Source organism: Perognathus longimembris, chromosome 19 (genome assembly GCF_023159225.1).
Source record: "Perognathus longimembris pacificus isolate PPM17 chromosome 19, ASM2315922v1, whole genome shotgun sequence".
Classification (NCBI taxonomy): domain Eukaryota; kingdom Metazoa; phylum Chordata; class Mammalia; order Rodentia; family Heteromyidae; genus Perognathus; species Perognathus longimembris.
Window position 1 is genome coordinate 18011978 of NC_063179.1, and position 14348 is coordinate 18026325.

The following is a 14348-nucleotide window of genomic DNA, read 5'->3' on the forward strand; positions in this document are numbered from 1 at the left end:
GTGCTTTTCTTCCTTTTTCCAGATTTTCTGTAGCAAAAATATGGTTCTAATTCCAACTCCAAGTTTATAAAAAATACAGAAGACAGTGTGCGTTTAATGTACCAGATGCTGTAGTAAGCAAAATCCACAAGTGTTAGAAAGTGCAATGCTGTGAAATGTGTATTTGGTCTTCAGCACTATTTCCTGGCTCTTCACTCCTTCCCAGAGGCAAGCCAATGGAACAAGAATTCCTCTCCTCCAAAGCTGGTCACAGAAACTCTGTTTCTTCTTCCTCTTTTCTATCTTGGAACTGCTCCCAAAGATTCTCTGACATATCCTTGTCTAATAGTCATACGTCATGAAACCCTCCTCATTCCAGAGGAATGGAATACCCACACTCTGGGCTGAGGAATATGTGCAGAATCTAGCAAGAAGGTGAAAGCTGACAGTCCTTGCTGGGTTTCCCCACTCTGTCTATTAGCATTACATATGCAGAGAAGTCTCCACAGAAATCCAGGCCAGACAGAGTGCTTCCAGAAACCAGGGGAACCCTGGAGACAGAGCACCGGGAGAGGACATGGAAGTTCTACATCCGTTCTCCTGGCCCTTCTCTCCATACTAAGCCCTATGCATCTTTTTCTATCTATGTCCTTTGTAATATTTTTTAACAAGATAGATGTAGGGGTAAGCAACAGTCTTCTCAAGTTCTGTGAGCTGCTCAAGCAAATTTACCCAAGGACAGGGTGGTGGGAGTTCAACATATAGCCAATTGGTTAGAAGTACAGGTAGAAACAATATGGGGCTTGTGATTGGCACCCAAAACGGAGTGGGGGAATTCTGGGAACTGAGCCTCTGAGCTCTGGCACCTGTGGCTACCTACTTCCAGATAGATAGTCTGAGAACTGAATTAGAGGACGCCCAGCGAGTGTGTACTGCTGCTGCAAGCAGAGGGGTGAGAGAAAGCCCATACCTTCTGGGGTCACAGAAGCTTTCTAGACTCAATGTTGTGTTAGAGAGTAGTGAAAAATAGACAGGTTTTTTCCCTGACAAATAATAAGGGATAATAATCTTGTTTCCACAATAGATAAATAAACAGAAAAGAGTTGGAGAACTTATGATTAAAAGAGATTTTTGCTGAGCATGATTGTGCACGTATATGATTCTAGTTCCCAGAAGGATCCCAGTCTGGGCTACATAGGCAATGTAGCAAGACTCTGTGTGTGTGTGTGTGTGTGTGTGTGAGAGAGAGAGAGAGAGAGAGAGAGAGAGAGAGAGAGAGAGAGAGAGCAGGAGAGGGATTCAATAACACAGTAACCATTGAAAATATGTGGGCAGTGAATCCTATAAATCACTTTGTCTGATGGTTCATGCCTGTAATTCTGTTTGGAAGGTAGAAAGATTTTGAGTCAGTCTGGACAAAGGTAGCAGAGAGACCTTGACTCAAAGACAAAGTAAAGAGGGAGGAGGAGGAGGAGGAGGGGGAGGGGGGGGAGGGAGAAGGGGAGGGGGAGGGGGGAGGGGGAGGAGGAGGAGGAAGAGGAGGCTCTAAGGCAGGTCTCACACCAACCATAAAAAAGTGAGCATAGGAAAACTGTTTAACCTCAGAACCCTTCTTTAAGGAAGAAAGAACCCAAAGTTCCTGAATACTCCATGTTGGGAGTGAGTATCTGCTGTCACCTTCTGTCTTTTGTATTCCATTTTTATTTCTTTTTTTTTTTTTTTTTTTGGCCAGTCCTGGGCCTTGGACTAAGGGCCTGAGCACTGTCCCTGGCTTCTTTTTGCTCAAGGCTAGCACTCTGCCACTTGAGCCACAGCGCCACTTCTGGCCATTTTCTGTATATGTGGTGCTGGGGAATCGAACCCAGGGCCTCATGTATACGAGGCAAGCTCTCTCGCCACTAGGCCATATCCCCAGCCCTCCATTTTTATTTCTTTAATCCTATTTTTATATTATTTTTGCTGTGCTGATTTCTTCCTATGTGTTGAGATTTAAAACAGTTATTAAAATCCTGAGAGAACTGAAAAATGTGTATAAGTCAAAATAAGCAGAAAGTTGATTTTTTTAATGTAAAAAGTACCTCAAACCCCATTTAAAAAAATAGAGAAATTTTTCTCACATAGATGAGGCAATTAGAAATTTGAATACTGACAAGACAAATGGGCACTATTAGATTTCTTGCATAATAATTAACACTTTTTCTTTTTAATTTTATTGTAAAGGTGATGTACAGAAGAGTTACAGTTATATAAGAAAGGTAATGAGTACATTTCTTGTATGCACTGCTCATTTGTTGAGAAAGGTTTCAGTAGCTTTTTGTCCAGACTTACCCTGAACTGCAATCCTCTTGATCTTTTTCTACTAAGTAGCTGGGCTTATAGGAGTGACACACTGTACCTACACAATGTATTTTTAAGAAAAGCATACTCAAATATTTATGATGAAAGGATATCATGTTTGAGATTTGCTTTTCTATAATTAGGGATAAGAGGCGAGAGATGGGGGTGTGGATGGGCTGGAATGGTTATGGATTGATAGTTTGGGGGGTTGGTACATGATGAATATAGATCTGAAGTGTATTACACTACTTGCTTTACTTTAGTGTTGTTAGAAAATTTTCATTTTTAAAAAAGATAAAAAAATTACAACATATGCCCCACAATTTGAACATTGGTGATCATGCCTACCCCAGCAATTGTGAAAGACTTGTTTTAAAAACGTAAAAGTTCACTTAAAAACAAGGTGAAAATTTCAGATGCTAAGAGAAGTAGGGGAGAAAGCAGTCAAGAAATCAACGTATAATTTACAAAACTAAGAAGAGGAAGGGGAGGAGTAAGCAGGGAAGGGACGGGTGAGAACTGAAAGAGGTGACATGGATCAAGATGAATTGTATACATAAACTGATTTGTTAAATGGCAACTGCCTTGTACAGCTACTTAAAGATAATTTTTAAAACTTCAAGAAAACCCCCCACAAAAGTAGTATCCATCCCATCTTCTTCCTCCCATGCAACATTGTTGCTAGCAGAACTTGTGAGAAAAATCATGCACAGCATGAAGTACATTGTCAGCTTCCTCTGGATCTCTGGCTGCAGCCCAGCTGTGACTTGTCCTTCGGGTTCAGAGCCACAGTTCCAGCTGAGGCTTCCTGCTGCAGAAACAGGGGCCCTGCGCAGGGCTGCTGCAAAGTGGGAGGTGGCATTGGAGCAATGGAGGAGAATTCCAGGTCATAGCTGGCAGGTGGCCCGTACACATCTGGTAAGGAATGAGCCATGTACTAAGCGTGGGATGGCCCCCAAAGAGGCCTGGAGCAGTCAGGCTGTACCGCAGTGAATCTGTACAGAGCGCATCAAAATTCAGCGCCAACAGCCTCCACATCGCATCTCTATATTTCATCTAGAGGTGCTCAGGCCAGCGGTGGTGGTTCTGCTCAGGCGGTTGGTCTACTTTGTGTCTGCCCCCCACATTTCTCATCTCCAAGGAGATGGCAGAAATTCAAGAAGCCAGGCCAAACCACACAAACACGTTCAAAACAAAGCAAAACAAGCTCCCTCTGCTCCGATGACATCCATTACTATTCCATTGACAAACAAATTACATAGTGCCCATGGCTCATGAGAAGGTACTCTACCTACTCCAGTGGGAAACCCTGAAAAGCCACATGGCAAAGGCTGTGGATGTTGTGATCCTATTGCAGGAAGGCAGTGAGGCACTGGGAGCCGTAATCCATCTCCCACAGACTCATGGTGGCTGTTTGCAGGCTCTGAGTGAGTTACCATGGAGACATCTTGAATGAGAAGAGAGAAACTCACAACCATAAGGGCATAAAGCCTGAAGGTTGCTCTTTGTTTCTGCTCCTTTGATATTATTCTGTGATACATACCATTTTCACCCTCTAGGTTAAAATTTGAACCTTCCTGATTTTTACCTCTAGGCTAAATCAAATCCAGGGAAGCAGACATGACAGGACTATATACCTGCACCTCTGGCAGGAAGGTTTGACAAGGTCAAACCTTGAGCTCAAAAAGCCTGGGGTTTTCAAGTTTAACCCAAAGGGCCCATTGGCATGGTGAAATGGCAGCAATCAGCCTGGCGTGTGTGTCCAGGCACAGATAAAGTTAGTTCTTGGCTATGGTTTAAGTGCGTCCCCCAGGGGGTGTTCATGTATTGGAAGCTGGGGGTGGGGTGGGGTGGGCGGGGAGGCTAGGAGGTAGTACTGGGGCATTGACAGGGGAAGAAACTGATGTAATTTTTGTGAGACCCTAGCTAAGTTCTCAAGGGAGGATTGTTATAAAGAGCAAGCCTGGCCTCTCCCAGTCTCTCTTAGGTTTTGTCCTGCCATGAGGAGATTAGGCACAGGAGCTTCGGGCTGGAGGCAATAGAAATGAAACTAGCAAAGGTGTTCCAACACAGGCAAAGCTTATATTGGGATGGGTGTGGGGAGAGGAGAGGTTTTAAAGGGAGAGAAATGGGGAGTGGGAGAGAGAGAGAGAGAGAGAGAGAGAGAGAGAGAGAGAGAGAGAGAGAGAGAGAGAGAGAGAGAGAAGAGAAGAGAGAGAGAGAGAGAGAGAATCAGACTCTTTCAACTTCCAAAAAATATAATTTTAGCGTTATTATTAAGGTATTGTACAGAGGGGTTACCATTCCACAATTCAAGTAACACATACATTTCTCTTTTGGACAATGTCACCCCTTCAAAAAGGAAAGAATTTTTATTTCCAGCACCAGGGTTCAAGTCAGAGCCTTGTGCTTGCTTGCTCATGACTGGTGCTCTTTTGTTTTTTTTTGGCCAGTCCTGGGCCTTGGACTCAGGGCCTGAGCACTGTCCCTGGCTTCTTCCTGCTCAAGGCTAGCACTCCGCCACTTGAGCCACAGCCCCGCTTCTGGCCGTTTTCTGTATATGTGGTGCTGGGGAATCGAACCTAGGGGGGCCTCGTGTATCCGAGGCAGGCACTCTTGCCACTAGGCTATACCCCAGCCCATGACTGGTGCTCTTGAATCAGGCTTCTTGAACTAGACCTCCAGCCGGGCTTCTTTTTTTTTTTTTTTTTTTTTTGCTGGTTATTTTAGAAATGGAGTCTCATCGTTTTACTGTCTTTCCTGTGTGGGCTGCTTTCCAATCTCCATCCTCTGGATCTTAGTCTTCTGAGTAGCTAGGATTACAGGCATGAGCCACTGGCTGCCAGCAAGAGCAGGATCTTTATACAGTTGCTGAAGGTGGGTAATTTTCTCATCAGGAGTGTGATGTTTTTGAAAGCAGTTTGTTCCTTGTAGAGTGAATATCAGCAGTCAGTTTGTCCTTGGAGAGACATTAAGACTCTCTCCTGGTCCGTAGAGTGCACTCAGTCCATCTATTCCCAACTGTAAGAGTGGGCAGGGGAGGGAAAAGCCACAGACTGGGCTTTGTTGAGAGTGTGAATGAAGGGAAGGAAGGCTACATCCTCTCCCCCCCACCCCCCCTTTTAACAGTAACAGGTTTGGGCTAAGGCCTGTGGTGGTCCTTGACTGAATCTGTCAATGGTATCTGTCTCTTTTCCAGGTCCTCCCGTTGTGATCCCACCACTATGACAAGAAAGCCATGCTGTTTGGCTATTCAGCCTGCAAAACTGAATTTAATAAACCCTTTTCCTTACTAACATTACCCAGCTTCAGATGTTTTCATAACCAAAATATCCCAACAAAAACAAAAACAAAACTGGTACATACACACTTTGCTCTTCATTTAATAAGCTAAGCCTAGCTTATCAAATGTGGTAACTTCCTTTTCATGCCTAAGATTTTAAGCAAGATGTAGTTTATCCAATTTGCTGCTTCAGCTGCCAAATGGCGCTTGTTATAACCAATTAGCAGTTGGCGTTGTTCTAAAATATGTAACTTATTGCTATTATTACAAATCATAGGATCTGAAACACAATTTCATCTTTTCCTTCTTTATTTATTTTTGTTTTTGAGGTAGGGTCTTATTGTATAGTCTAGGCTGGTCTTGAACCGGCCTCTAATAGTTGATCCTTCAACCATCCCAAGTGCCAGCATTAATCTTTGCTAAACAGCTCAGAATCTTCATGTTAATCGGGTTTTTTTTCTCCTGTCTCTCTGTGTTCTTTAACTATACTAAAATACCTAGCAGATTTGGAAATTCAAATTTCTGTCCTATCCAACTCCACTCCAGGTTTCTGAATACATGAAGCTGAGTCTAGAAACTTAAGCTTACTAAACAAGTCAAGGATTTCACAGAGGGAGGCCCGGCTGAAAAACCCTTTAGTTTCCAGACCCACCAGAGAGCTAGGCAGCGATCCAGAGACTACAACGCCACCGAGAGGTGAATTAGAGAACCCTGCCTTTAATTGCTTCTCTTGTGGAAGTTGGTTGACATTCCTGCCCTCTCATTGTCACTCTGGTTTTTCTGAGGTTCATCAGCCATCCAGCTGATTTCAAACTTCCTCCTCTTCCTCCTCCCTTTCCTTCTCCCCCTCCCCTCCTCTCCTCCCCGACCCCTCCTCTCCTCCCCCTCCTTCTCCTCTTCCCCCTCTTCACCCCCACTCCTCTTTTTCTACTTCAATTTAGGGCCTGGGCTCTGTCCTTGAGCCTCTTTGTGTTCACTCCACCACTTGAGCCACAGAGCCACTTGTGGCTTTTTCTGTTTATGTGGTGAGGAATCAAACCCAGGGCTTCTTGCATACTAGGCAAGCACTCTACCGCTAAGCCACTTTCCCAGCTCCCAAACAACAACTTTTCTTCTCCTTCTTCTCCTTCTCCTTCTTCTTCTCCTCCTCCTTCTTCTTCCTCCTCCTCCTCCCCCTCCTCCTCCTCCTCCTTCTTTTTTTTCTTTGCCAGTCCTGGGGCTTGAACTCAGGACCTCAGCAGTGTCCCTAGTTTCTTTTTGTTCAAGGCTAGTGCTCTACCACTTGAGCCATAGCAACACTTCCATTTTTTTCTGTTTATGTTGTGCTGAAGAATTGAACCCAGGGTTTCATGCATGCTAGGCAAGCATTCCACTACTAAGCCACTAAGCCACATTCCTAGCCCCCAGTTAATAATTTCCCTTTCCCTTTCTGTTCCGGGCCATTCCATGTTGTGCCACACTGTCCTGGACAGGCATTTTCAATCAATCCTGAGCTCCTCTTGCAGCAGAATCAGAAGCATTCAGATCTTCAGGGTAGAGATTCCCCAGGAAAGCCATTCCAGGTTATCACCAGCAGCAGCATCGGAAGTTGCCCCTGGGCCTTGGAAATCTGCCTCTTACCTCCAGTCTGCAGGTTTATTTCAGTTGGATCACCGTCAGCAGACTGAATGGAAGCATCTCTTGAATGCTGTTCTCCACCATCTGTCCATCCTCAGATCCCAGGCTTTCTTTAGCTTCTCACATCTTCACACGTGCTGTGTGGGATCTGTGTCTACCCTGTCTGTCTCTGGGGCTCCATGTCCCCTGAACTTTCTATACTCCCCAAGGAAGGGTTGAGCAGTTTGCTACTTTATTGGTTCACACTCTAATTAGTGCTGTTTACTGTACCTGAGTGTTTTCACTTCCAGGTGTCCTTTGCTTTCAGTGCCAGAATGCCTGCCCCTCACTACAGGCCCAAAACAGGGCCTCACTGAGGGTCCACGAGCACCGAAGTGCTAAACAATAGTTCCAGCCCACATTTGCTCTTCTAACACAATCAGAGGATTATGTTAGAATTCATTTTGTGAGGTTACAGAGCCAGAAACATAAAATCGGTGAGATCTGAGCTTTCTACAAGGTCTGGCTGTATATAGTTCAGGCTGGCTTCACACTTGCTGTATATATAGCCTAGGTTGGTCTCAAACTAAAGATTTTCATATCTCAGCCTCCCAAATGCTGGGATCAGAGATGTGTACTACAATGTCCAGCACTGAAAGCAATTTCAAGCAAACAACAACAGCAACAAAGAAATTCTAATATCTCTTCCTACAACAGACAGTTCTGTTCTGGGTATTGTATTAAGCTATTTTTGTTGCTCTACCAGAATCCCTGAGGCTTTATAATGAAAAGAGGCTTATTGAGTTCACAGTTCTGGAGATTAAAGAGCATGGCTCTGGCATTGGCTTGACTGTCGTAAGGGCTTCATGGCAGCTGGCATCAAGAGGCAGGATCACTGGTAGAAGAGATCACATGGAGAGAGATTCAGGGCCGGGCTTACAGATAAGTTTTATAGGCTCTTCTCCCTGGGCAGGCTTCCAACCTCAATTCTATAGGTCTCAGCCTCCTAACTAGCTAGGGTTACAGATGTGAATGATGGTGCCCAGCTAACTAATTTAAAGTTAAGTATGAAATGTTTGGGGGCTGGGAATGTGGCTTAGTGGTAGAGTGCTTGTCTTGCATGCATGAAGCCCTGGGTTCCATTCCTCAGCACCACATAAACAGAAAATGCCAGAAGTGGGAGCTGTGACTCAAGAAGTAGAGTGCTAGTCTTGAGCAAAAAGAAGCCAGGGACGGTGCTCATGCCCTGAGTTCAAGCCCCAGGACTGGCAAGCAACAAATAAATAAATAAACAAAAATGAAATGTTTTGAATACTGGTGTCTGGCTAATGGCCAGTCCCCTTTGAATGTCCAGAGGTCGTTCCCTCATGTATCTATGTTAGGAGTTGTGGGATTTCCCCTTAATTCAGCTGGCAAGGACGATGTGAATCTTCTAGCCTGTGGCGGCCAGGGCTACAGTGTAAATACAAAACTGCCCCTAGCCGAAGATTGTGGTGTCACGAGAAATGATGTGTGGGTTGGGCAAGTAGGTATCCTGAAGGAAGGGAGAAGCTGCACAGGAAGTCTAGGAGTACAGTGTGGGTGTTGGTGAAGAGGGGATTATCAGGACAGCGAATTAACAAGTAACATTTGACTCCTGGTGATTGTTATGGGGTATTTTCTGCGACGTGTATTAGCCTGGCTTAATGCATATAATTGGGCTAGACAGGAGCTGTGCTTTTAGAGATATGCTAAATATTTGCATTATGAAGCATACAAATACTCAGATAATGTATGGAGTGAACGTAAGGATGCCACCAAAATGTCAGAATGTCTTTATGTAACTGGAGGAGGAATCTGTGCCTACAAATATGATCCTAAGTAGTAGAATGATGAAATATAAAAATCACTTTTGTTGTGACAATAAGTTGTAGTTCCACTCCTCACCACCAGAGGGTACAGGGAGTTTTGTTTTTCATTTTTTATTTTTTGATGAGCTGAATGAGAGCCAGGATGGAATAATTACTTCCAGATGTGGGGGCTCTGCAGCCTCTTTCTGGAGGCCATAAACATTAACCCTTCAATGGGCCAAATGGATCATGTCTTTGTTGTGCTCGGTGTTGCCTTTGCCTGTTGGTTGTAAACCAAGTTTCTAAAGCAACTGCATTACAGAATGCATTAGCTTTCAATTATCTAGCTTTCCTCTGAGGCCTCTTTGCTGCTTGTTTCTCCTGTGTTTACTGTCAGGAATGCCATTGTTCTTGTGCAAACATGGCAAAAAATATCTCCAAATGTGGGAGCAAGGACTGCCATGTGTCCTTAATTGTGTCATAAAAGTCTGCATCATTGAAAAGACAAGATCGCCTAGCATAGAGAAAGAATAGGGCTAAATGGCACAGAAATTCCTAGAAGAAACCTTCCATCTTTTGTTTGTCACTTCTGTTTATTTTCTGGTAAGGTTCTGAGCAGATGGCTCAGCTATATCAATAACAAATGAAGTCAGAGCTGGAGACCCACCAGGGTGGGCTGTGCTAATAGTGTTTTCCACCTCCCTGCGACACTATTTCTCCAGGAGCCTGCGGTCGCCCACCTGCACACAGCCACCTGGGGGAGGAGAGGCTTCCAAAAATGCAGCGTTCTGGGCTGCAGTCCAGCCTAGAGAATCGGCTGGACCTCAAACCTGCCTTTTAAGTGAGCTGCTGAGTACACTTCTTATGAGTAGACATTAGCCTGTGAGTGATTACAGGTAAGCCTTCTTTTTTTTTTTTTGGCCAGTCCTGGGCCTTGAACTCAGGGCCTGAGCACTGTCCCTGGCTTCCTTTTGCTCAAGGCTAGCACTCTGCCACTTGAGCCACAGCACCACTTCTGGCCATTTTCTGTACATGTGGTGCTGGGGAATCGAACCCAGGGCCTCATGTATACGAGGCAAGCACTCTTGCCACTAGGCCATATTCCCAGCCCCAGGTAAGCCTTCTGGATGAGGTAGAAGGGGCAATAGGATGCCCAGAAATAACATATACATACATGCACCTGTATATACCTACCTACATACATACATGTCATGTTTAAAGCATTCCAAGAAAAGCTGCCCTGTGGAAACCAGTGACCATTTATCTGGGTCTGAGAATAGACAAGAAAAGCTGTGCTGCTTTAGGAGCTGAACTCTGGCATCTACAGTCATCTGGAAGGATATTGGGGACAAGGAAAGTGAATTTAGTGAGTTTTCCTGCTCTCTGCCACCAAGAAGCACACAGAAACTCCAAGCACAAGAGCTGATATTGTAGTGTCAGTGTGCAGGTTGGCTAGAGTAGAATTTCTTCCTCAGAGAAGACCAGGGTTTTTATTCTCCGATCTTTAATTGAATAGCCAGATATGGTAGTACCTGCTTATAACCCCAGCTACTCAGGAGACAGATAAGGAGGATCATGGTTTGAGGCCAGCTCAGGCAAAACGTTAGTGAGACTATCTCAACAACTAACTTGGACATTTTGTTTTGTTTTGTTTTGTTTTTTTTTGTTTTGTTTTTTTGGCCAGTCCTGGGGCTTGGACTCAGGGCCTGAGCACTGTCCCTGGCTTCTTATTTTGCTCAAGGCTAGCACTCTGCCACTTGAGCCACAGCACCCCCTCTGGCCATTTTCTGTATATGTGGTGCTGGGGAATCGAACCCAGGGCCTCATGTATATGAGGCAGGCACTCTTGCCACTAGGCCATATCCCCAGCCCTAACTTGGACATTTTGATACATGCTTATAGTGGAAGGTATAGATAGGAGGCCTAAAGTTGGGTCCAGGAGAAGAAAACTAACGATCTTATCTGAAAACTTAGAAAAGCAAAAAATGTTTGGGAGTATAGCTCAAGTGTAGAGTGCCTCCTTAGCCACTATGAAGTACTGAGTTCAAACTCCAGTACAGTACTGCCAAAAAGTAAACTTTAATTGGTTAGATGTGGTTTACTCCAATTCTGGAAGATGATCTCTTTTTACTCTAAGTCTCTTAATTGAAATATTGATCACATCTGAAGTGCCTTCATAACATTTAGATTTGACTAGTACGGCCTAGTCAAATTGACACATAAAATTAACCATACCAGCTCTTTCTATTCAGCCTGGAGACTTTTGCTCCTAAGTCATGTCATGTATCACATGGCCATATGTATGTTCAAGGAGAGGGGAAAATATGGTGGACAACCTATTGGCTGCCATCATCCCTATTTCACCAAGAGAGCAGAGACACATCCCATGTCAACTTGAAGTCCCTTTCTTTGCTTGGGTACTATTGCTGAGGAAGATAGAGGGTTTGCCTGTTGGTGGCAACAGGGTGTCCAGAACCTCACTTAGCCTCTCTTCAGGTTATCTCTGGAGGCATTCACAGGGTCCTTGGCCACCTGCCTCCCTCTTCCCCATGCACAGGGCCCTTGAGGACTGGAAGCCTTCACAGCCGCATCTGGGCCTGTCTGGGGGCAAGCAGGAATGATTCTGCTTTTCCTTGGTCAACTAGGGAACAAGGATGTCTTGGAGGCTGGTAGTGTCTTTCAGTGTATGTTCTCCTCTTGTACAGAAATAGAATGCTCATTTTGTACCTGGGCAGCCATCCAGAGAGATGATTATGTTTCCCAGACTTCTTTGCAGTTTGGTAGACTCATGAGTCTAGAGTCTGTCTGACCACTGGGATATTGACAGAGGAGAATATGTATAATAATTGTCAAGGAGAGGGTGTTCTACTCTCCCTTACTTCTTTCTGTTGTCTGGGAAGTGGATGAAGTGACTGGATTGTGAGGATCCAGTTTTGGAGAACGAGGAGATTTGGAGAATGGAGGTCATGCAAAGTAAAACAGAGCTTGGAGTGCCATAGCAACCGCTGAGAAAAATCTAAGTTTTTCCTCAATCCTTGTAACAAAAGAGCAATGAGAAAAACAAGTAACTTTGTTAACCCATGCAGAGCAGGAGCAGCTTCAATCAGAATAAAATTTTAGCAAAGTGACAAAGGAAAGCATTTTTAGGCATTTATTTATTTTTGTTTGTTTAGTTTATACTGGTACCAGGGCTTAAAGTCAAGGCCTCAAGTCCTCCCTAGCTAGGGTGTGTGTGTGTGTGTGTGTGTGTGTGTGTGTGTGTGTGTGTGTGTGTGTGTCTGTGTGTCTGTGTGTGTGTGTGTGTCTGTGTGTGGTGTTCTGGTTGTTGTTGTTGATAGTGGGCTTGAACTGAAGGGCCTGAGAGCTGTCCCTTAGCTTTATCGCTTAAGGTTGGCTCTCTACCACTTGAGCCGCTGCACCACTCTTAGCTTTTGGAAGTTCACTGGAGATGAGTCTCATGGATTTTCCTGCCTAGGCTAGCTTCAAACCTGGATCTTCAGATCTCAGCCTCCTGAAGAGCTAGTATTATACCAGCACTTGACAAAAGAGGGTACCTTTTTCCTGAGGGACCTAAATCCAAAAGTTAAATAGCAATGTTATAATTAGTAAATAAGAAATACCAATGTATATGCTATGAGACTCTACCCAATAGTTTTAGACATTTAAAGGTGAGCGCCTAGGAAGGTGACTCTATGGGAAAAAATGATTGGTTTCCAGTGGGCCAGGTCTCCAGCTGTCCTAACTTCTGTTCTGTGTAATAATGAGCAGAGGGGCTCATCTTTATGCCTAGGCAAATAGGAAGAGAGCAGACAGCTATTCTGCATTTGCTTATTAATAACTCTTGTACTCAGCAATCCTGGTATCTTCCCTTTTCCTTCACAACCCATGGTCACCAATCTGCTAGGGGAAAGACAAATTAATTTCCCACTTGTTTAAGCCACTGTCCTGATATGCTGTCATTCACACAACAGAAAGGAATGATAGTGTGACAAGAATTCCCTTGCGTGGTGGGCAGCAGATCTCTGAGCACTGACAAGGCTCCTCCTGCCACCTGAAGGTGTAAACTTTTGGCAGTGAACTGTGGCCACAGACCCTGTCACCCACAGGTTCCCATGCCCAGGCCACTCCTCAGAGAGGAGCTCAGGTGGCATCTTCTCACTTCCCAGAATCCTTAGCTGCTATGTGTCCTTGACACTCCACTAGTGAGCTCAGGAGTGGATCTGGGAACCACTCAGAGCACTGTATCAACTGCTGGGGAAGTGAGCATGTGTGTGTGTGTGTGTGTGTGTGTGTGTGTGTGTGTGTGTGTAATGTGTGAGGAGGATAAAATTTTCTCTCCAGCCTGCCTGGGATGTTGGCAAACTACTTTGTCTTTATTTAGGCTCCTTTAGAAGTCCCTCAAAATGAGAACTTAGTGCAAATAGTTGGTGCAGGGTTAGTTCATGGAAACCCCAATAAGGGAATGGAGAAGCAAGATATGTGGAGGAAAGCCAGTGGAGTCTGTGGGGTGCTGGCCAGCAAGTTGTCACCCTGAGCATTTGGAACAAAGAACTCCAATGAACAGCGAAAAGCATGCCCCAGAGTTCACTCAAATAGCCCTGCTCTTGAGTCAAGAAGCTGAGACCCATGCCCAAATGATTGCCTCTCCCTAGGGGTGCAAATTTGCCTCCAGGAGCCCCTGGCACTTCCAGTTGTCCTGTCTTCAGTCCGGGGAGGTGCCTGTGGGCACCATGAGTGAGAATTACTCTGATCGTATAATGTAATATTTATCAAAATGAACTCAAGGAAATAAAAACAGGAGGTTTTGTCTTTGTTACTGTTTTTGTTTCCTTTCCTTTTTGTCTTGTTTGTTCATTTATCTGTCTTTGGGAGGGCAAGGGGAGCCACAGACAAGGAGGGCTAAAGGGCAAACAAATATAGCAGTGGTGCTCACTAGACACTATGTTGAAAATGAATTATACACTTGTGGGTGGGGTGTTGGGAGGTAAAATCTGGGAGAGAGCACGGGAAGGCGTGACACTGATGAAAAACAAATGTACCTGACATATGTAACCATAACCCTCCTGTCCATCACCTTTATAATAACTACAAAAGAAAGAGAGTCAAGGAAACATGGCTGAGCACTCATATCTGTGGAACAAGGTTGCCCTTAATGAGCCAAGTGCAATGAAGAAGTAGGAACTTAGAGATGTTCCTAACTGCAAGAAAATTCAAACCATGTTCCCAGGTAACCAATCAACCAAGAAGGCCATGTCGAAAGAAATAGCCAATGAGTAAAATCCCAACCAACTCCTCAAAGACTTTTCTTCAGCCCGGTATTGTCA